The sequence below is a fragment of the Dendrobates tinctorius genome, unplaced genomic scaffold, assembly GCF_039654945.1.
Source record: "Dendrobates tinctorius isolate UK_male_01 unplaced genomic scaffold, ASM3965494v1 ptg000115l, whole genome shotgun sequence".
In the NCBI taxonomy this organism is placed as follows: domain Eukaryota; kingdom Metazoa; phylum Chordata; class Amphibia; order Anura; family Dendrobatidae; genus Dendrobates; species Dendrobates tinctorius.
This window is the reverse complement of record NW_027361783.1, coordinates 888,884-911,688: the sequence shown is the minus strand read 5'-3', so window position 1 is coordinate 911,688 and position 22,805 is coordinate 888,884.

The following is a 22,805-nucleotide window of genomic DNA, read 5'->3' as shown; positions in this document are numbered from 1 at the left end:
CTAGCAGTGGAGAATTGCATTGTTGAAGCTGACCAACCAATAAAGTTCACATTATTAGGAAGTGGGACTCCCATAGTGTTTGCCTATGCAGTGAATGCAAGGCCTGCCCCAAATTTGGACGCACCACAATACCCCGTGAAAGAGACGTGTAGGAGGACCTCCTAAAAATCTGTTCCCATTACAAAGGAGCGGGTCTCCTATACTTGTAATGCCCATGCAGTAAGTGTATGGGCTGACAAACATTTCCCCCTGGGAGGTATGCATCAATATACTGTGTAAAAAATTTGTTTACAGGCATCATAAACACCCTTTACAACACTAATGTGGGTGTTGCATCATGGAGTACGGAGACCCTGGTGATCTAGTGGCGGTGGATGAAGATATGTGGAGGAGGGCCTCCTAAAAATCTGTTCCCATTACAAAGGAGCGGGTCTCCTATACTTGCAATGCCCATACAGTAAATGTATGGGCTGACAAACATGTCACCCTGGGGGGTATACATCAACATACTGTCAAAAAATTGGTTTACGGGCCTCATAAACACACTCTACAACAATAATGTGGTTGTTGCATCATGGACCACGGTCATCCTGGTGATCTAGTAATATAGTGGTCTTGGAGGATGAGGAGAAGAAGGAGGTCAACAGCAAATAGCCAAAATCAGGAAGCATATATACATGTGTGGGTGTGAAGAGGTGCATGGGAATAGACCTCCCAAAAGAATACACTGGATTTCAGTTAATGTTTCGCTGCTATCATTCAGTAGTGTGGAAAAGTATGGCCCAATCCAGCCCTTGTTCATTTTTATAAGAGTCAGCCTGTCAGCATTTTCAGTTGACAGGTGGATGCACTAATCAGTTATAATTCCACCAGCAGCACTAAATACCCGCTCTGACAAAGCGGTAGCGGCAGGGCAGGCCAGGACCTCCAAGGCATAGAGAGCCAGTTCATGCCACATGTCCAGCTTGGATACATAATAATTAAAAGGTACAAAGGAATCACGGAGGATGTTGGTACTGTCAGCAAGGTACTCCCTCAGCATCTTCCAAAACTTTACACTCCTTTTGAGAGTACCCCGCACCTCAGGGCCAGTGCGATGGAAGGATCTGAGAAAAGTCTCCGAGAAATTTGCCAGTGTTCCCCTACCTCTGCTGGATTGGAGATGTGTCTCTCTCGTCTGTACTCCTTGGTTTTCCAATGTACTGTGACCTCTGCCACCAGCGTTTTCAGATGGGAATTTTTTTAATAATTCCGCAAAAAGGGCCCTCTGGTACTGCACCATTTTAGTACACCTGTCTGCCTCTGGAATAAGAGATAGAAATTTCTCCTTGCAGAGTGGGTCTAGAAGTGTCACCAACCAGTAATGACTGTCACCCAAAATTTTGAGAACGTGAGGGTCATGGGAAAGACAGTATAACATAAACTCAGTGATGCGTGACAGGCAAGACTTCCGTGTCCTTATCAAGAGGACTACTGACCATGCTCGCCTCCTCCCTGTCCTCAGGCCATGCATGCTGAACAGACGCTATGACAGTTGTGCTTGGAGTACAGTCTATAGTGCATGAAATTAGTTCCTGATCTTCATCCTCCTCCTCTTCCTCATTGTCACCCAATTCACGTTGGGATGAGATGAGGCTGGGCTGTGTGTAATCACCCTGTATGGTTCCTTGCTCCGCCTCATCATGCTCCGTGCAATGCATCCTCTTCGATTGTGAGCAGAGATTGTTTCAGAGCACAGAGAAGCGGGATGGTGACACTAATTATGGCGTCATCACCGCTCACCATCTTGGAGGAGTCCTCAAAGATTTGGAGAATGGTACATATATCTGACATCCATGTCCACTCCTGAGGTCTTATGTGTGGAGTCTGAACTGAATACCGATGGCCTTGTAGATGCTGGTAGTAAACAACTGCCCTCTTCTTCTCACAAATCCTTTCCAACATATGCAGTGTAGAGTTCCAATGCGTGGGAACATCACACAACAGTTGGTGAGCCGGAAGTTGCAAACGCTGCTGAAGCATGGCAAGGGAGGCCGAAATTGTAGATGAATTACTAAATTGGGCACACAGGCGGCGTACTTTTACAAGCACATTTGGCAGCTCTGGGTAGCTTTCGAGAAACCATTGAACATGTTTGAGTTCATGGGCCAGGAAAGGTACGTGTGTGAGCTTGCCTCGCTTCAAAGCTGCCACCAGGTTCCGGCTATTGTCACACACAACCGTGCCTGGCTGTAGGTTCAGCGGTGTCAGCCACAGATCTGCCTGCTCTTTCAGACCTGTCCACAGCTCTTGAGCATTGTGTAGTTTGTCACCTAAGCATATTACCTTCAGTACAGCCTGTTGCCGCTTAGCTGAGGCAGTGCTGCAATGCTTCCAGCTTGTGACTGATGTGGTAATGTCGGAGATGGAGGCTGAAGAGGAGGAGGAGGAGGTGCAGGAGCTATAGACTATGGGGGCAAATAAAAAACTGACGGCACATCAAGAACTAGTCTGAACAGGTGCATACCAAAAATCAGCTTACATATCAAAATGAGTAAATGGTGCACTCAATTGCATTAAGGCATATCAATGTGAAGTACATGAAGTGTGAACAGCCTAATGGCTTATGAAATTTAGCATATGAGATGCTTAGCACAGCCCATTCACCAACGTCAATGTAATCTCATGATCGAATGGGTCCCTAATCTAACTGCCTAGTGTGAACACTTACCTCTGGCTAATAACTTGGTCAAGCCTATATTTATAGGAAGGTCGGACTCAAATGTGATTGGATGTAATTAAAACCACAGCTTGGTGAAGGGTGGAGTGCTCTGTCAGAAAGCTAGCATACAAATAACAGAAAACTGACAGCACATCAAGAACTTGTCTGAATAGGTGCATACCAAAAAAACAGCTTACATATCAAATGAGTAAATAGTTTCACTCAATTGCATTTAGGCATATCTATGTGAAGTGCATGAGTGTAAATAGTGTAATGGCTTATGAAATTTAGGAAAAACACATGAGATGCTTAGCACAAAATTTGGCCAAAAAATTTGAGCCCATTCACCAATGTCAAGGTAATCTCCACCCTTCACCAAACTGTGGTTTTAATTACATCCAATCACATTTGGTTCCGACCTGCCTATAAATATAGGCTTGAATAAGTTATTAGCCAGATGTAAGTGTTCACACTAGGCAGTTAGGTTAGGGACCCATTCGATCATGAGTAGTGTTGAGCATTCCGATACCGCAAGTATCGGGTATCGGCCGATACTTGCTGTATCGGAATTCCGATACCGACTTCCGATATTTTTTCAATATCGGAAGTCGGCATCAGAATCGGAAGTTCAAAGTTGATTGACAGCCTGACGTCATCATGATGCGCGGTGTGTGCGCATCATGATGCGCCGTCATTTCGGGCCTTCCGGGGTCTCTGCCAGCCTGCCGGGGGGCTGTGCCGGCCTGCCGGGGGGCTGTGTGGACTGCCCGGGGTCTGTACCGGCCTGCCGGGGGGCTGTGCCGGCCTGCCGGTGGTCTGTGCACCCTGTGGGGGTCTGTACCGGCCTGCCGGGGGGCTGTGCCGGCCTGCCAGTGGTCTGTGCACCCTGTGGGGGTCTGTACCGGCCTGCCGGGGGGCTGTGCCGGCCTGCCGGGGGGCTGTGCTGATGTCCGGGGGGTCTGTGCAAGCATTGTCCAATGGGACTACAAGTCCCATCTGGCGATGCCTGCTACCATGACAGTGATTGACACATTAGCCAATGATGGGACAGTAGTAGTCCCATCATCCGGCTAATGTGTTAAATGTTAAAAAAAAAAAAATACTACATACATACTACATGCATGCTACATACATACTACATGCTACATACATACTACATACATACTACATACATACCACATATATACTACATACATACTACATACATAACACATATATACTACATACATACTACATACATACTACATACATACTACATACATACTACATACATACTACATATATACTACATGCATGCTACATACATACTACATGCTACATACATACTACATATATACTACATGCATGCTACATACATACTACATGCTACATACATACTACATACATACTACATGCATGCTACATACATACTACATGCTACATACATACTACATACATACTACATGCATGCTACATACATACTACATGATACATACATACTACATGCATGCTACATACATACTACATGCTACATACATACTACATATATACTACATACATACTACATACATACTACATGCATGCTACATACATACTACATGCTACATACATACTACATACATACTACATACATACTACATACATACTACATATATACTACATGCATGCTACATACATACTACATGCTACATACATACTACATACATACTACATGCATGCTACATACATACTACATGCTACATACATACTACATATATACTACATGCATGCTACATACATACTACATGCTACATACATACTACATATATACTACATACATACTACATACATACTACATGCATGCTACATACATACTACATATATACTACATGCATGCTACATACATACTACATGCTACATACATACTACATATATACTACATACATACTACATACATACTACATGCATGCTACATACATACTACATGCTACATACATACTACATACATACTACATGCATGCTACATACATACTACATGCTACATACATACTACATATATACTACATGCATGCTACATACATACTACATGCTACATACATACTACATATATACTACATACATACTACATGCATGCTACATGCATACTACATGCTACATACATACTACATATATACTACATGCATGCTACATACATACTACATGCTACATACATACTACATATATACTACATGCATGCTACATACATACTGCATGCTACATGCATGCTACATACATACTACATACATACTACATGCTACATACATACCACATATATACTACATACATACTACATACAATACATTCATACAATACATACATAGACATACAGTACATATAACATAGAGTAACATACTTACCAATACTTGTCACATTGTTCCCCGAAGCCATTGTCTTTTACGGAATAAATATTAACATAACAAACCACAAAAATACTCACCCACGATCCGAAGCAGTCCACGAGTGTGTCCCACGACGATCTTGGGTAGAGAACTGCAGCATCAGCTGTTGCTGCCGTTCTCTACGGGCTGCAGGAATCCAATGACGGAAGGTAGGTATCCTTCCGCACTGTATTCCTCCGCCACTTAAAAAAAAAAAAAGTCCCTAGTCTCACTTTATGCCATTGCTGCGTGGGAATTTCCCACACAGCAATGGCATAAAGTGAGACTAGGGACTTTTTTTTTTTTTAAGTGGCGGAGGAATACAGTGCGGAAGGATACCTACCTTTCGTCATTGGATTCCTGCAGCCCGTAGAGAACGGCAGCAACAGCTGATGCTGCAGTTCTCTACCCAAGATCGTCGTGGGACACACTCGTGGACTGCTTCGGTTCGTGGGTAAGTATTTTTGTGGTTTGTTATGTTAATATTTATTCGTAAAAGACAATGGCTTCGGGGAACAATGTGACAAGTATTGGTAAGTATGTTACTCTATGTTATATGTACTGTATGTCTATGTATGTATTGTATGAATGTATTGTATGTAGTATGTATGTAGTATATATGTGGTATGTATGTAGTATGTATGTAGTATGTATGTAGCATGCATGTAGCATGCAGTATGTATGTAGCATGCATGTAGTATATATGTAGTATGTATGTAGCATGTAGTATGTATGTAGCATGCATGTAGTATATATGTAGTATGTATGTAGCATGTAGTATGTATGTAGCATGCATGTAGTATTTATGTAGTATGTATGTAGTATATATGTAGTATGTATGTAGCATGCATGTAGTATATATGTAGTATGTATGTAGCATGTAGTATGTATGTAGCATGCATGTAGTATGTATGTAGTATGTATGTAGTATATATGTAGTATGTATGTAGCATGTAGTATGTATGTAGCATGTAGTATGTATGTAGCATGCATGTAGTATATATGTAGTATGTATGTAGCATGTAGTATGTATGTAGCATATATGTAGTATGTATGTAGTATGTATGTAGCATGCATGTAGTATATATGTAGTATGTATGTAGCATATATGTAGTATGTATGTAGCATGTAGTATATATGTAGTATGCATGTTGCATGCATGTAGTATATATGTAGTATGTATGTTGCATGTAGTATGTATGTAGTATATATGTAGTATGAATGTAGCATGTATGTAGTATGTAGTATGAATGTAGCATGTATGTAGTATGCATGTTGTATGTATGTAGCATGTAATTTTTTTTTTTTATTTTTTTTTTTACATTCAACACATTAGCCGGATGATGGGACTACTACTGTCCCATCATTGGCTAATGTGTCAATCACTGTCATGGTAGCAGGCATCGCCCGATGGGACTTGTAGTCCCATCGGACGATGCCTGCACAGACCCCCGAAGCCTGCACAGCCCCCCGGCAGGCCGGCACAGCCCCCCGGAGCCTGCACAGCCCCCCGGAGCCTGCACAGCCCCCCTGGCAGGCCGGCACAGCCCCCCCGGCAGGCCGGCACAGCCCACCGGAGCCTGCACAGCCCCCCTGGCAGGCCGGCACAGCCCCCCGGCAGGCCGGCACAGACCACCGGAGCCTGCACAGACCCCCTGGCAGGCCGGCACAGCCCCCCGAAAGGCCCGTACAGACCCCAGAGAGGCTGTACAAGGGAAAAACAGGATTTTTCTTATTCCGATACCGGAAGTCCCATAGACTTGAATGGGACTTCCGGTATCGGAATCGGCGATACCGATACTTTTTTTTAAGATCGGCCGATCCATTCCGATCCGATACTTTGAAGTATCGGACGGTATCGCTCAACTCTAATCATGAGACTACCTTGACGCTGGTGAATGGGCTCACATTTTTGGCCAAATTTTGTGCTAAGCATCTTATGTGTTTTTGCCAAATTTCATAAGCCTAGTTATTGTCGTTCTCCTTTTTTTGAGGCATGTACATGATTGTTTTAATTGATTCTGTGAATTTTAATATTTATCAATAGAAATATTTTTTTAAACGAATTCAATTACCCTAATGGTTCTTGTTATGTGCTCTGGACATAAGTGATTGTTCTGGTTTGCACTGGTTGATTAGTTTTGGTCTTATTTGAACCATAATTTGTTTTGGACTTTCTAATACTGATATCATTAACCCATGAGCCACTGTTAAGTGCAATAGGAATAGAGAGGCTAAGTGCCAGAAAGGGGGCATTTTATAGATGCGCCTTTTCTGGGGTTTCTGGGGGCAGATTTTTTTTTAGCCGGGGCGCCAAAAACAATGGTTCCTCTCTAGGCTATTAATATCTGTCCTCACTCACTGGCTTTCCCTCTCTGGGGGAGAATATACCGCTTGAGCCCACACAATTTTTTTCAACAAATTTACCCATTAATTTAGCACCTACATGTCCCAAATTTTACACACATACACTTATCTAATTATTAGTCAAAGACATATAAAAAAATAAATGAAATGAAATGGTTTACTGTATGTAAACCAAGTGTCATTTCATGTCGGGTTCTGTAATGATTTTACAGAAGTCACAAACTGATTTAGCGGCAATTATGCTTTGTAGAACTATATGAACTATATATGTATGTGTGTGTCTCAATGACATGTATATATATATATATATATATATATATATATATATATGTATTCTATGTGTATATATCTATTCTTTCTATTCTTTATTAAACATGTCAGTGTGATTTTACTGTATCACGAACTGAATTGCCGGCTTTTGTTAAAGGACACCGATGCATATTTCTCGCAAGTCACACGTCTGGTCCGTGTGTAATCCGTATTTTTCTCACCCCCATAGACTTGCATTGGCGTTTTACGGGCGTAATATGGTGACAATCACAGCATTCTGCGATTTTCTCAGAACGTATAATACGGGCGAGAAAAAAATCGGCTGATGGGAGCTGCCCCATAGATTAACATTGGGACGAGTGCAATGCGTTTTTTTGCGCATAGCACTTGTCCGTATTTCTTGCTTGTGTGACTCCGGTCTAACACTTATACACTACCAAATCTGTCCCTATCTCGGCAGCAACTCTCCCTACACTGCCTAAGTCCAGAGCTGACTGTGACTAGCAGGGTAGCACCAGGTCTGATATAGACATGATGACGCTATGCGGCCAGCCAATAACTATAATGCCACAACATGGCTGCAGCATTACAGTGCATGGCAGAGAATCCTTGCATGTTGATTGGCACTCTAAAGAGCACCAAACATGCAGTGCGGGGACCCAAACTCCCACCGAGCAACCCCTGAAGTGCTTGGCGTTCGCCGAGCATCACGAGCAGTGAGTTGCTTGGGCGTGTGCCGAGCACTACCGAGCATGCCCACTCACCACTAAGCCCACCCTTGGAATAAGTATACAATTCCCAAAAGAACAGAACTTTACCATATGCCAGAGAATTAAAGGCCACGTGTTAATGAAGGCAAGGACCCTCTGCTGTCTTTTGAGTAAGATGACCAGCATCAATTATCTATCAATGGAAACTATAGACCAAGCATCACCGACATCTATAGATGAATTATGAGAGTACCATGCATCTCAGGGTTAAGTCCAATATACCACCAGAACCCTTGGAGCCCTCAGCACGCACCCCTGCATCTCTTCTCTCTCTAGCAGTCCCAGATACGAAGCTATCGAGACTGGCTCTCCAGAGCCACTTAGCCAACCCAAGTTTGGATTCTCCCTATCAGTCCAGCCCCAACGAACCCGCTGAGACATCACTCGTCCCGTTTGGACCTCCCACTAGGAAGTTATGACCTATCCTAGATATTGGGAATCGTTTCAGCTAGGAGGTCAAGGGAGGATAATTCAGTCCAACTCAGAGGGGCGGTGGCAAATATGAGAGAGAGTGAGGGAATCAGCTAGGGCTTAAAAGCTAGCTACACACCTCTAGCATTTGTCTTTGTTCTGCCATCGAAGCAACGTCACGTGTGGAGACGTACCAGAAACTAAGAAGGTGCCTGTGGATACGAGAGCTTCCTGTCATCCACAATTTATATGGAATGGTAATGTGACACATACAGCTAACTGCTATCCTCAACCTGTACCCTACTTTTTTATCTGTACTTCTTGCTGTAAAATCTGTATATTACTCTGCATATATGTGTATTATCTAGTGCACCTTTTGGCAATTAAAATATCAATTAAATTTGGACTGCTCTTTTATCTCGAAACCCGATTTCCCACGTCCGTGAGTCCGACTAGTACTTATACGCTACCTGGGGTTGGTTTCTGACCCGATATAAGCTTGTTAACGAACCGGGCTTATATCTAACGAGGAGCTGGTAGCAGCATACCATTCTGGTGTTATTGGGGGATCCTGGCAGTTACCGACTGAAGATTTATATATATATTCCCGGCCTGGGACTGGTGATTTATATACCGCCCCCATTGCAGAGTGCCTTGATAACCAGTGCATAACAGTGCAGCCTCTCCGGCGACTATTTATCCTAGGTGCAGTTCCCTGACTGATCCAATGGTAAGGGAGGCACCAGAGAGCTGCGACTGTGTAAGCTCCATCACAGATCGGTGATGATGGGGGGATATCCATATCCCCAGGCTCTCTCTTGTGTATGTTTTCCTTACAAGTGGTGGCAGTCAGCGGTAGGATTGAGATAATAGTGTGTAGTACCCCTACTCCCAGAAACTAAAGACTACCAGTGGTAGCTTTTGCTGATGGGGTCTTAGGATCAGCCCAGCACTAGACTGTCAGAGTGCAAATAATATAAGGTGTGTGGGTGCACAGGTCACAGCTCTGTGTCAGTAACCAAAGAGCGCAAGGATAGCGAGTGGCACGAGGTCCAGAACCCAGGAAATGGCCAATGCTATGATCGATGGGGAGGAGTTGGATGATTGTGTTGTTCAAGGCGATGGGGAGTCCAGCCAAGGCTCCCCAAGGAGGCTGCCAATCCTGCAGTGGGCTGCCCTTCACCTGCCCACCCCAGCCAAGCAGGATCGCATGCGCTCCTGCAAGCGGCTGTGGTCAGTCTCAACACTCAAGACTAGGCCACTTTGTGACAATACTCACCAAATACTGAACGTGTGAACGTGGCCTATTTGTGATGAAAGTTCTTCATTCTGCCGATCAGTGTGGTGCCCAGCAGTTGGACCACTACCCAGCCACAAATTATCAGCTATTGTAAGGATAGGTGATAAAGTTTTTGTATGGTGAAAACAAGTTAAGTGCAGTATAAAATTTAGCTTTCTCCTTTTTTTAATTGACACTATTAATTCAAGTTTTGATCATTTTCCTGGCAGGTCTGATGTAAAAATATTAATCAGAGAATTAAAGTGAAGTAATCAAACTGATTTCTGTAATTAAGTGGTATCCAGATCCTGTTGCATGTCCTTTGCCTTTATCACAATTCCTAATTTAGAAGAAATGACTTTGGTGAATTATTTATGCTACTGTGTACAAATAACAAACACATATATATATATATATATATATATATACAGTATATATATATATATATATATACACACACACACACACACTTGTATATCTATGTAATAAGAGTCATTTGACTGAAGTGTCTCGGGTGAATGATGCTGTTTACACATTTCATTGCTCTTTGTTTAGGTGCTGAATTATTAAGTACAGTTTCTATTGAGAATATGATACTTAATGCGGCTAATAATTAGTAAAGAATAAAACAGATTCAATTTCTCCACCAAAGCACAATCAATAATTGCACACGATATGTTACATGTCATCAAACCTCTCTGCAACAGAATGAGTTCCTGACCCATTGTCATGGACTAGGGGAATCGAACAACAGGTTCACACAAATCATACTTTCTATCGGTCACCTTTCGATACAGCTAATAATAAAAATGTCAAAATGAAAAGACAGCAAGTTCAACAAGTTGGACATGTAGAGCAGAGACAGACTGCAGTATAACTTGTGCGATGATCTCATCGCACTGCACAGACGGGTCCGGCACCTCTCATGACCTGAACTTGACAGCGCAATGTATTTCTATGCAGCTGTGAAGCTCAAGTCAGGGGAGCAGACAGCCATTAAGAGGTTTACGCGATCCTCGCACGAGTTATACGGCAGTCTGTCTCTGCCCATAGTCATATAAATAGGTAGTGAGTTATAGAACAGGAGGAGTTGGGCACAAATATACTGTATACAGCTGTTTAGGAAAAGATTCATGATAAGGCTTTCTACACATTTATAGTATGCTGTGCATACCGCTGTATTAAGACGTATATGGCAGTGAATCCATAGACTAATATGGAAAAGAAATATTCTCTTGACTACATTTTGTCAAGTTTATGTCATATAACTCCAAAAGGGACCAAAAAATCCCACAATAATTGCCCACAGAAAAGCAAAGAATCAAATAAGCACCAAAATGAAAAAACTTTTCAAAAAATGGGCTAAAAAAGATCATTTATTGAAACAATTTAAAATATACAAAATAATTCATAATCAATAATAAATAGCAGGAAAAGCAAGTACAGGAACTAGACAAAGGTGGGTACACCTGGATATAATTAGCCATGGATCAACATTATAAAAGTACATATATATATATATATATATATATATATACACACACATACAGGGTGGGCCATGTATATGGATACACCTAAATAAAATGGGAATGGTTGGTGATATCAACTTCCTGTTTGTGGCAAACTAGTACATAGGAGGGGGAAAACTTTTCAAGATGGGTGGTGACCATGGCGGCCATTTTGAAGTCAGCCATTTTGGATCCAACTTTAATTTTCCAATGGGAAGAGGGACATGTGACACATCAAACTTATTGAGAATTTCACAAGAAAAACAATGATGTGCTTGGTATTAACATAACTTTTTTCTTTCATGAGTTATTTACAAGTTTCTCTTTGTTTACAGCCATTGACATGTCGCAGAGGTTAACACGTGAGGAGCGGATAGAAATTGTGTTGATATCTGGTGAACACAATACCAGGTCCATTCCCATTTTATTTATGTTTATCCATGTAAATAGGCCACCCAAAAAAGTTTGCCTCATCACTGAACATAATGTTCTGTGTAAACTAAGGGTCCTGTTCCAATTTTTGTTTTGCCCATTCTGCAAATTCGGTGCACTGTGTTTAGAAATTTTGAAAATTTCTTATTAAATAACATTTCCCACATGTCTACTTTACATCAGCACAATTTTGGAAACAAAATTTTTTTTTGTTAGGAAGTTATAAGGGTTAAAAGTTGACCAGCGATTTCTCAATTTTACAACAAAATTTACAAAACCATTTTTTTTTTGGAACCACATCATATTTAAGGTTATTTTGAGTGGTGTACATAACAGAAAATACCCAAAAGTGACACCATTCTAAAAATTACACCCCTCAAGGTGCTCAAAACCACATTCAAGAAGTTTATTAACCCTTTACTTACTTCACAGGAGCTGAAGCAACGTAGAAGGAAAAAAATTAACATTTAACTTTTTATTTCAAAAAATGTACTTCAGAACCAAATTTTCTTTACTTTCACAAGAGTTAAAAGTGTAAATGAACCACAAAATTTGTTTTGCAATTTCTCCTGAATACGCCGATACCCCATATGTGGGGGTAAACCACTTTTTGGGCGCACGGCAGAGCTCGCAAAGGAAGGAGTGCTGTCTGACTTTTTCAATGCAGAATTGGCTGGAATTAAGGACGCCATGTTGAGTTTGGAAAACCCAACCCCTGATGTGCCTAAACAGTAGAAACCCCAACAAGTGACCCCATTTTGGAAACTAGACCCCTTAAGGAACTTATCTAGATGTGTGGTGAGCACTTTCAACCTCCAGGTGCTTCACAGAAGTTTATAACGTAGAGCCGTGAGAATAAAAAATAATTTTTTTTCCACAAATATGATCTTTTCATCCACAAATATTTTATTTTTACAAGGGTAACAGGAGAAATTAGACACCCATAGTTGTTATGCAATTTGTCCTGAGTACGTACATACCCCATATGTGGGGGTAAACCACTGTTTGGGCACACGGTAGAGCTCAGAAGGGAAGGAGCACGTTTGACTTTTTCAATGCACAATTGGCTGGAATTGAGATTGGACGCCATGTTGCATTTGGAGAGCCCCTGACGGGCCTAAACAGTGAAAAAAACCCACAAGTGACACCATTTTGGAAACTAGACCCCTTAAGGAACTTATCTAGATGTGTGATGAGCACTTTGAACCCCCAAGTGCTTCACAGAAGTTTATAATGCAGTGCAGTGAAATAAAAAATAATTTTCCTCAAAAATGATTTTTTTAGCCCGCTATTTTTTATTTTCACAAGGCTAACAGGAGAAACTGGACCACAAAAGTTGTTGCGTAATTTGTCCTGAGTACAACAATACCCCATATGTGGGGGGTGACCACTGTTTGGGTGCATGGGAGAGCTCGGAAAAGAAGGAGCACCATTTTGGAATGCAGACTTTGATGGAATGTTCTGCGGGCATCATGTTGTGTTTGCAGAGCCCCTGATGTGGGAAGGAATTTTTTTCCCCAATGTGAAGCTTACTGTTGCCACATGGGGTTTTTTTGCCTTCCTCTGGATCAACATGTTAGGGCAAGTTAGGATAGGGTATGGGTTGAACTAGATGGACTTAAAGTCTCCCTTCAACCTTAATTACTATGTTACTATGTTACTATGTTACTATGAGGTGCCTAAACAGTAGAAACCCCCACAAGTGACCCCATTTTGGAAACTAGACCTCCCAAGGAGCTTATCTAGATGTGTGGTGAGCACTATGAAGCCCCAAGTGCTTCACAGAAGTTTATAACGCAGAGCCGTGAAAATAAAAAAAATCTTTTTTTTCCCTCAAAAGTGATTTTTTAGCCACCAATTTTTTTATTTTCCCAAGGGTAACAGGAGAAATTAGACCCCCAAAGTTGGTGTGCAATTTGTCCTGAGTACGCTGATGCCACATATGTGGGGGTAAACCACTGGGCTAGCTTCACACAGTGTGTTGTAATTACATCCACAACTGTGGTTACAATACAAAATAAAAGTAAGTCTTTAATGGGTCAAAATATTTGTCAGATTTAGGAAAACCTGACATGGGCTTTTATTATTGGAAAGATCTGTAGGAAGGTAGTGGCACTAATCTTTCCTACTGGTCTGGATATTGCAAGTGCCCCATAGCCACGATTAACATTTAAACCTGCATGTAAAGGTTGCGTGTGTCAGTGTAGCTTTCCTGTACAGCAGACCTGGAGGTTCTGTGTGTGCCTGGCTGTGTGATGTTGAACAAAGACCAGAGCCAGAGACTTTCAGTCAAGCCGTTACCACCCAATATTCCTACGGAGGTGAAGGCACCCACGGTATCAAAGTGGATATGGACATTGCAGCTGTGAACCGGATTATAAAACTTTAGGTTTATTTTGTAAGTTGGCAAATAAATCCCTTTATTTGAACTTACTTGGGTCAGTGCCTACTAGTTCACTTACGGAAATGCTGCTGCCATAGAACAGTCATGGGAAATAGTGTTAATATGCACATATTTATTTATTTTGTGTGTATTGAAACAACACAAAAAACTAAAAAAGGCAAATTGGACATAATTTCACACAAAACCCCAAAAATGAGCAGGACAAAATTGTTAGCACCCACAGCTTAATATTTGTTTTCACACCCTTTGTAATAAATAACTACTGTTCTGCCCATTCTGTGCAGCGATATTTTGAAGTGCTGTTCCAGCTATCGGCAGTAGGTGTCGTAAGTTGCCCTTCTCTTTCTTATTCATGTGTTTGGAATCCTGTTTCCCTGAATGGTTAACTGTTCAGAACCGCCCCTTCTTCCTTCTATGGTCAACAATATGTAATCATTTTCAGCCGGTCTTCTGAGTAGCTCACATCTGCTCAGCTCCCTGCAAAACCACTGTTTATAACAAGCGGGATTCCGGCAAGATTAATGCAATTATGAGTTATGCATCTGTGTTAGCAGCCATAATGCAGCCCCCCATGATGTTTGCAATGCATGTTCAGCTCCTGTAATGTTATTACACTGCATGATAGTTATATGCATCCTCTTGTCAGTGAGTACAAGCTGGCAGCCATTAGTTGTTTTAGATATCTTTCTCTTTTACTGCTGTGTATGTTATATTGCTCAGCTTCTATGTAATGCATGCTACTGATATAACAGCACCCTGTATCATTGCTACTGTTGTGATAGTACCCTGTATTGCTGTGATTACCTGCCAGTACTGATGTATTGTATATTGTCTACCAGTACTGACATGCTGCATTATCTGTTTCTTACAGTTTTTACCTGAATCATCCATAACTGTGTTCAACAATCTCTGATGCCATCTACAACAACCCCTGATCTCATCTACTACTGTGTTCTACTATACCATCTGTTATCTCCCATTGTTGTCCATATCATCACAATAAATATAGACTTAAGCACGCATACAGTCTTGTTTCTGGGAGTGGATGAAAGGTTCCGTATGCTGGAATCCACACAGCATCATATGTGGAAGAAGGCAGAACACACAATCAACTGCTTCCTATAACCATCAACAAGCTTCTTACAGCTCTCATGTGGAATTTTGGACCACTATTCTTTTGCAAACTGCTCCAAGTCTCTCATATTTGAAGGTTGCCTTCTACCAACAGCAATTTTAAGATCTCTCCACAGGTGTTCAATGGGATTTTGATCTGGACTCATTGCTGGCCACTCCAGAGCTTTGTTTCCATCCATTTCTGGGTGCTTCTTAAAGTACACACCTGGTCATCATTGGTACCCCTCGTTTAATGATAGAAAAATCCACAATGGTCACAGAAATAACTTGAATCTGACAAAAATAATAATAAATCAAAAGTCTATGACAATGAACAAATGAAAGTCAGACATTGCTTTTCAACCATGCTTCCACAGAATTTAAATAAAATAAAACTCATGAAATAGGCCTGGACAGAAATGATGGTACCCCTGAAAATAATGTGACAAAAGGGACATGTTAAATCACAGTGTGTCCTCTAATTAGCATCACAGATGTCTACAATCTTGGAATCAGTGAGTGGGCCTGTATAGAGGGCTACAGATACCCACTGTGCTGTTTGGTGACATGGTGTGTATCACACTCAACATGGACCAGAGGAAGCAAAGGAAAGAGTTGTCTCAGGAGATTAGAAAGAAACTTATAGACAAACATGTTAAAGGTAAAAGTTATAAGACCATCTCCATGCAGCTTGATGTTCCTGTGACTACAGTGGCACATATTATTCACTAATTTAAGATCCATAGGACTGTAGCCAACCTCCCTGGACGTGGCCGCAGGAGGAAAATTGATGACAAATCAAAGAGCTGGATAATATGAATGGTAACAAAAGAGCCCAGAAAAACTTCTAAACTAATTAAAGTTGAACTTCAAGCTCAAGGAACATCAGTGTCAGATCGCACCATCCGTCGTTGTTTAAGCCAAAGTGGACTCCATGGGAGACAACAAAGGAGGACACCATTGTTGAAAAAAATAAAAAAGCCAGACTGGAATTTGCCAAACTACATATTGACAAGCCACAAAGCTTCTGGGTAAATGTCCTATGGACAGATGAGACAAATAGAACTTTTTGGCAAGGCACATCAGGTCTATATTCACAGACAGAAAAATGAAGCATATCAAGAAAGGAACACTGTCCCTACTGTGAAACATGGATGAGGCTTTGTTATGTTCTGGGGTTGTTTTGCCGCATCTGGCACAGTGTGTCTAGAATCTGTGCGGGCTACAATGAAATCTCAAAATTATCAAGGGATTCTAGAGAGAAATGTGCTGCCCAGTGTCAGAAAGCTTGGTCTCAGTTGCAGGTCAAGGGTCTTGCAACAGGATAACGACCCAAAACACAGCTAAAAGCACCCATGAATGGCTAAAAGAAAAACATTGGACTATTCTGAAGTGGCCTTCTATGAGCCTTGACATAAATCATATTGAGCATCTTTGGAAAGAGCTGAAGCAATCCGCCTGGAAAAGGCAAACTTCAAACACGAGACAACAGGAGCAGTTTGCTCTTGAGGAGTGGGCCAAAATACCTGTCGAGAGGTGCAGAAGTCTCATTGACAGTTACAGGAATCGTGTGATTGCAGGGATTGCCTCAAAAGGTTGTGCAACAAAATATTAAGTTAAGGGTACCATCATTTCTGTCCAGGCCCATTTCATAAGTTTTTTTTTTTTTTTAATTCTGTGGAAGCATGGTTGAAAAGCAATGTCTGACTTTTATTATAGAATGTAGGTACTGTGTTCTTTTTTTGTGTAGGCCTCATTCCATTTATGGTAAAGAGTAGACTGATGTGCTTTAACAAAAAGCTCTATCTTTGTCTCATCCAAAAGGATTTTGGCTTACTTATGTACATTTTGGCAAACTCTAGTCTAGCTTTTTATGTCTCGGTGTCAGCACGGGGACCTACTTGGTCTCCTTCCATAGCGTTTCATATCATTCAGTGTCAATGAATAGTTTGCGCTGACACTAATGCACCCTAAGTCTGCCGGACAGCTTGAATTTCTTTAGAACTTGACTAGGGCTGCTTATCCTGCATTGTAACCTTTCATCAATTTTTCTCTGCTGTCCAAATCCAGTGAGATTAGGTAAAGTTCCATGGGTTGTAAACTTCTTGACTATGTTGCGCTTAATCAAGATCAAGATCTCTGAAAATGGATTAATAACTTTGAAATTGTTGATATTTTTCAACAATTTTGATTCTCAAGTCCTCATACAATGCAAAGATTAAGTCAATTTCTTCCCTTTTTATCTGGTTTCAGGTGTGATCTTTACATTGCCCACACCTGTTACTTGCCACAGGTGAGTTTGAACAAACATCACATTTTTGAAAGAAAGTTGTTTACCTAAAATTTTGGAAAGGTGCCATTAATTATTTTTTCCTTCCCATTTTGGGAGTTTTATGTGAAATTATGTTCAATTTGCCTTTTCCTCTGTTTTTTTTGTGTTACTCCAATACACACAAACGAAATAAATATGTGTATATCAAAATATGTGTATTTAAAATAAATTTCTAGGAGACATACTTCATTTTCTGGAACAATTTTAAGGGTACCAACACTTGTGGCCATGACTGTATTTATCAGTGACCGCAAGAAATTGTACAATTGCTCATTTCCCAGATCAATACAACAGCTAATTAAAGTATTCTATATTAAATCACTATATCACAAAACATCAGATTAATCCAAATCATTTAGGTGGTAAAGATTGATAAGCATCAGTAGAAGTCAGAGTGAATAATGTGCTAATGTCCTTAGCAGGTTTTGTGTGTCTAAACATCTACAGTAAAGGCCCTTTTACATTTAGCGATGCACCAGCGATCCGACGAGCGATCCGACCCGGTCAGGATTGCTGGTGCATCGCTAAATGATCGCTAGTGAGCTTTCACACAGAAAGATCTCACAGCGACGCAGCAGCGACGCAGCGCACGATACTCACCTTTCACACACAGCGATCCTGACGTCCTCCCGCCCGCCTCCAGCGTCGCTCGTCTCACACAGCAGGAAGCCCAGCAGGAAGCTGACGACGAGAAATGGAGCCGAACATTCTCGCGCGATCATCGATGGACAGCTGAGGAGCCGGTCGGAGGTAAGTATCACACATAGCGATATCGCTAGCAATATCGCTATAACGTCACAAAACCAGTGACGTTTTAGCGATATTGCTAGCGATATCGCTATGTGTAAAACCCCCTTAAGTGAATGTACTAATGCAGTTTCATCGACAGTCCATGACTATATATCACTAAAGCTTTCTAATGATTTACATTGAACAATATGTAAATTTATAGGCATTCTATTGGCTGTCCTGTTGCATTGGGGCCATGGATTTTGCATTTAGTTGTGTTCCCTTTTGTATTCCAGCCTCACCATATATTGCATAGGCTTTCTATACAGAAAGTTTTATGGTTTCAGAAAAAGGGAAACAAGATAGTATGCCCACTGGTCTCATGTGAGAGAATTCTTTCTTAATTCAGTGTGGCATGTCAGTGCTATATAAATAATGGATAATAACAAAATAAATAAGTACAAGATACAGTCATTGGTTAATGTGGGCATATGCAAAGCGCTAGAAAGCAATGTTGACAGATTTAGACCATTCTTTGCTACCCAGAATTATTTTTCTTGTTCTTTATCCTGGGAACTGGATAAGGCAATCTGATATCTGCATGAATAAAACAGTACAAGAGGTTTTGACACAAACTAAACAAAAGAAACACTACCCACCACCTTGTTAATTTATTGATTGGTTGCTAAGCCAAATTCTTCTGAAACTAGGGGACCATTCCGTACCTAGATTTGATATGCTATCCATAGTATGAAAACTAAACAGCTTTTAATCAACTTACTTTTTTCATACCATTAGCAGCTACATTCGTTCCTGAGATAATGTGCCCCATCCTAGTCCTCTTCCAGGTTTAATGTGCACCATCCAGGTATACATGTACCCCTTACATGTATATATATATATATATATATATATATATATATACATATACGTATATATACACACCCCATCCTTTTATAATCTTCCTCCATCCTTGTATAATGTCCCACATCCAGATATATATGCCCCATTCATGTATATATGTGCCCTATCCTTCTATAATGTGCCGCATCCAATGATAATGTGTACCATCCTTATATATAGGTCCCCCATCCTAGTATAATGTGCACCATCTTCGCATATATGTACAGTATAATGTGTCCCATTAAGGTATATATGTTCCCCATCCTCGTATAATGTGCCTTATCCAGGTATAGATGTCCCCCATCCTATGTGCCCTGTTTTGTAATGTATTTAAAGCAAACAATATTAGTTACCTCCCTCCACGCTGCCACGCCATGTGGGGTTCTCTTCTATAGGTGACACGGGACCATGCAGCTGACTTTGGCATTCCTGCCATGACACATGACTTCACTGTTTTGGAATATGTTTCGTGCAACAACTCCATTCCTGTTTATGAGTGTTTAGCCGCTAGATTTGTATGCTGTTCATAAGTTAGAAAAAAAAAACTCCCAGAGACTCACACAAGAAGAGCATGTGACTGTATTTCTTGTTTTTCCTGTGTCTGTGCATGAGAGAAGCAGCCTCCGGTAGATGATGCACAGATAGAGACACACAAATGATTTATTCCAGATCTATTAAACTTATTATACACTGTGTTCCAAATTATTATGCAAATTGGATTTAAGTGTCATAAAGATGTAATTTTTTGTTTTTCAAATAAACTCATAGATGGTATTGTGTATCAGGGCTCTTTGGATCACTGAAATCAATCTCAAATTCCTGTGATAATTAGTTTACCAGGTGAGCCCAATTAAAGGAAAACTACTTAAGAATGATGTTCCACATTATTAAGCAGGGCACAGGTTTCAAGGAATTTAGGAAAGAAAAAGGACCTCTCTGCTGCTGAAAAGCATCAAATGCAATGCCTTGGTCAAGAGATGAAAACATTAGATATTTCCCAAAAATTTAAACGTGACCATCATACTGTTAAGAGATTTGTGGTTGATTCTGAGCACAGACATGTTTGTGCTGATAAAGGCAGAATGAGGAAGGTTTCTGCCAGGCAAGTTCATCGGATTAAGAGAGCAGCTGCTAAAAAGCCATTACAAACCAGCAAACAGATATTTAAAGCTGCTGGTGCCTCTGGAGTCCCTCGAACCTCATGGTGTAGGATCCTTCAAAGGCTTGCTGTGGTGCATAAACCTACTATTCGGCCACCCCTAAAAAGTGTTCACAAGCAGAAATTGTAGCAGTGGGTCCAGACATACATGAAGACTATTTTTCATACAGTCTTGTTTACTGATGAGTGTCGAGCAACCCTGGATGGTCCAGATGGATGGTTGGTGGATGGCCACTATGTCCCAACAAGGCTGCGACTTCAGCAAGGAGGAGGAGGAGTCATGTTTTGGGCCGGAATCATGGGGAAACAGCTGGTAGGGCTCTTTAAGGTTCCTGAAGGTGTGAAAATGACCTCTGCAAAGTACTGTATATAGAGTTTCTGACTGACAGCTGTCTTCCATGGTATAAAAAACAGAAATGTGCCTTCAGGGGCAAAATCCTCTTCATGCATGACAATGCACCATCTCATGCTGCAAAGAATACCTCTGAGTCATTGACTGCTATAGGCATAAAAGGAGATAAAGTCATGGTGTGGCCACCATCTTCCCCTGACCTCAACCCTGTAGAGAACCTTTGGAGTATCATCAAGCAAAAGATCTATGAGGGAGGCAGTTCACATCAAAACAGCAACTCTGGGAGGCTATTCCGACTTCATGCAAAGAAATCCAAGCAGAAACTCTCCAAAAACGCACAAGTTCAATGGATGCAAGAATTGTGAAGGTGATGTCACAGAAGGGTTCCTATGATAGCATGTAACTTGGCCTGTTAGGATGTTTTGGAGTTAAATAGCTTTTTTGTTCAGTGAATGTGACCTCCTAGTGCTGCAAATTCCACAAATGAACATTTTCAGTTCTTTAAAACAGATCAAATGTTTAGAAATTCTACTGTGCCTAATAATTTGGAACAGTGCAATTTGAGTTTTTATTTTGGAGATTATACTGTTATCATTGGGAGATTTCTTCAAAAAAATGTGATGTATACTCTAACGGGTGATGACTTTTATTAGACTGACTGTCATTTGTACTGACTATTTAGGAAAATCATAGAAAAATATAATTTGCATAATAATTTGGAACACAGTGTATATTGTTCCTTTTTGTTCTTGAATAAAGAAGTTCTGTTGTCACGATTGTAGAGTATCCTGAATAATCCTCTGCTAACTGATTATGGGCCCAGAGTGACACAGAACCCCAGAGTAACACAGCAACATAATACCAAAGCAAAAGCAGCAATGAGCAACAAAAAATGTCCACTGTCAGCCATCCTGTCAAGTTCTCAGTGCCAAGCCTCATTAACCAGAACTACCAGTCCTGGAAATTCAAGGTGAAGATGCTGCTCATAGGAGAAGGTAAGTGGGAATTTTCTCAGGAACAAGTGCCTCATCCATTGCCAGATGATTGGCTAGAGAAGGATCAGAAAGCACAATGTATGCATATCTGCAAATGTGCAACTGCAAAGGAGATGTGGGATAAGTTACAGAAAGTGCATGAAAGATCAAATCTCAGCAATAAGCTTTATCTCATGAGAAAGCTGAATCAGTCTAAGCTAAGTGATGGACAGAATATGCAGGACTATATAAGAAACACCCTAGAAATTGAGGAGCGTCTCAGGGGGATTGAAGAAGAAATTTAATATTTTCATATTGCTGCACTTCTATTAAATGGTCTTTCAGAAAGTTATGGCACACTCGTGACTGCACTAGATGCATGGCCAGATGATGAGCTGACACTAGAGTTTGTTAAGGGCAAACTTGTGGATGAATTCAAGAGAAAAACGCAGCATGTAAGCAGCAGTAATGAATCCAGAGCAGAAACAGCATTGAAGACACAGGATTTCATTAAATATAAAAGCAATGTAAGAGAAACTCATGAATGTTTTGTCTGTAAAAAGCAGAACAGTCATCAAAGGGTTAAAACAGCTGTAAAGGAAGAGTCTGCATTTGTTGAAGTTGCATTTAATGCCAGTACAGGCCCATCTGCAAAGCATATATGGTGTATAGATTCTGGTGCAAGCAGCCATATGACAAATAACAAGGATTTGTTCACTGACCTTA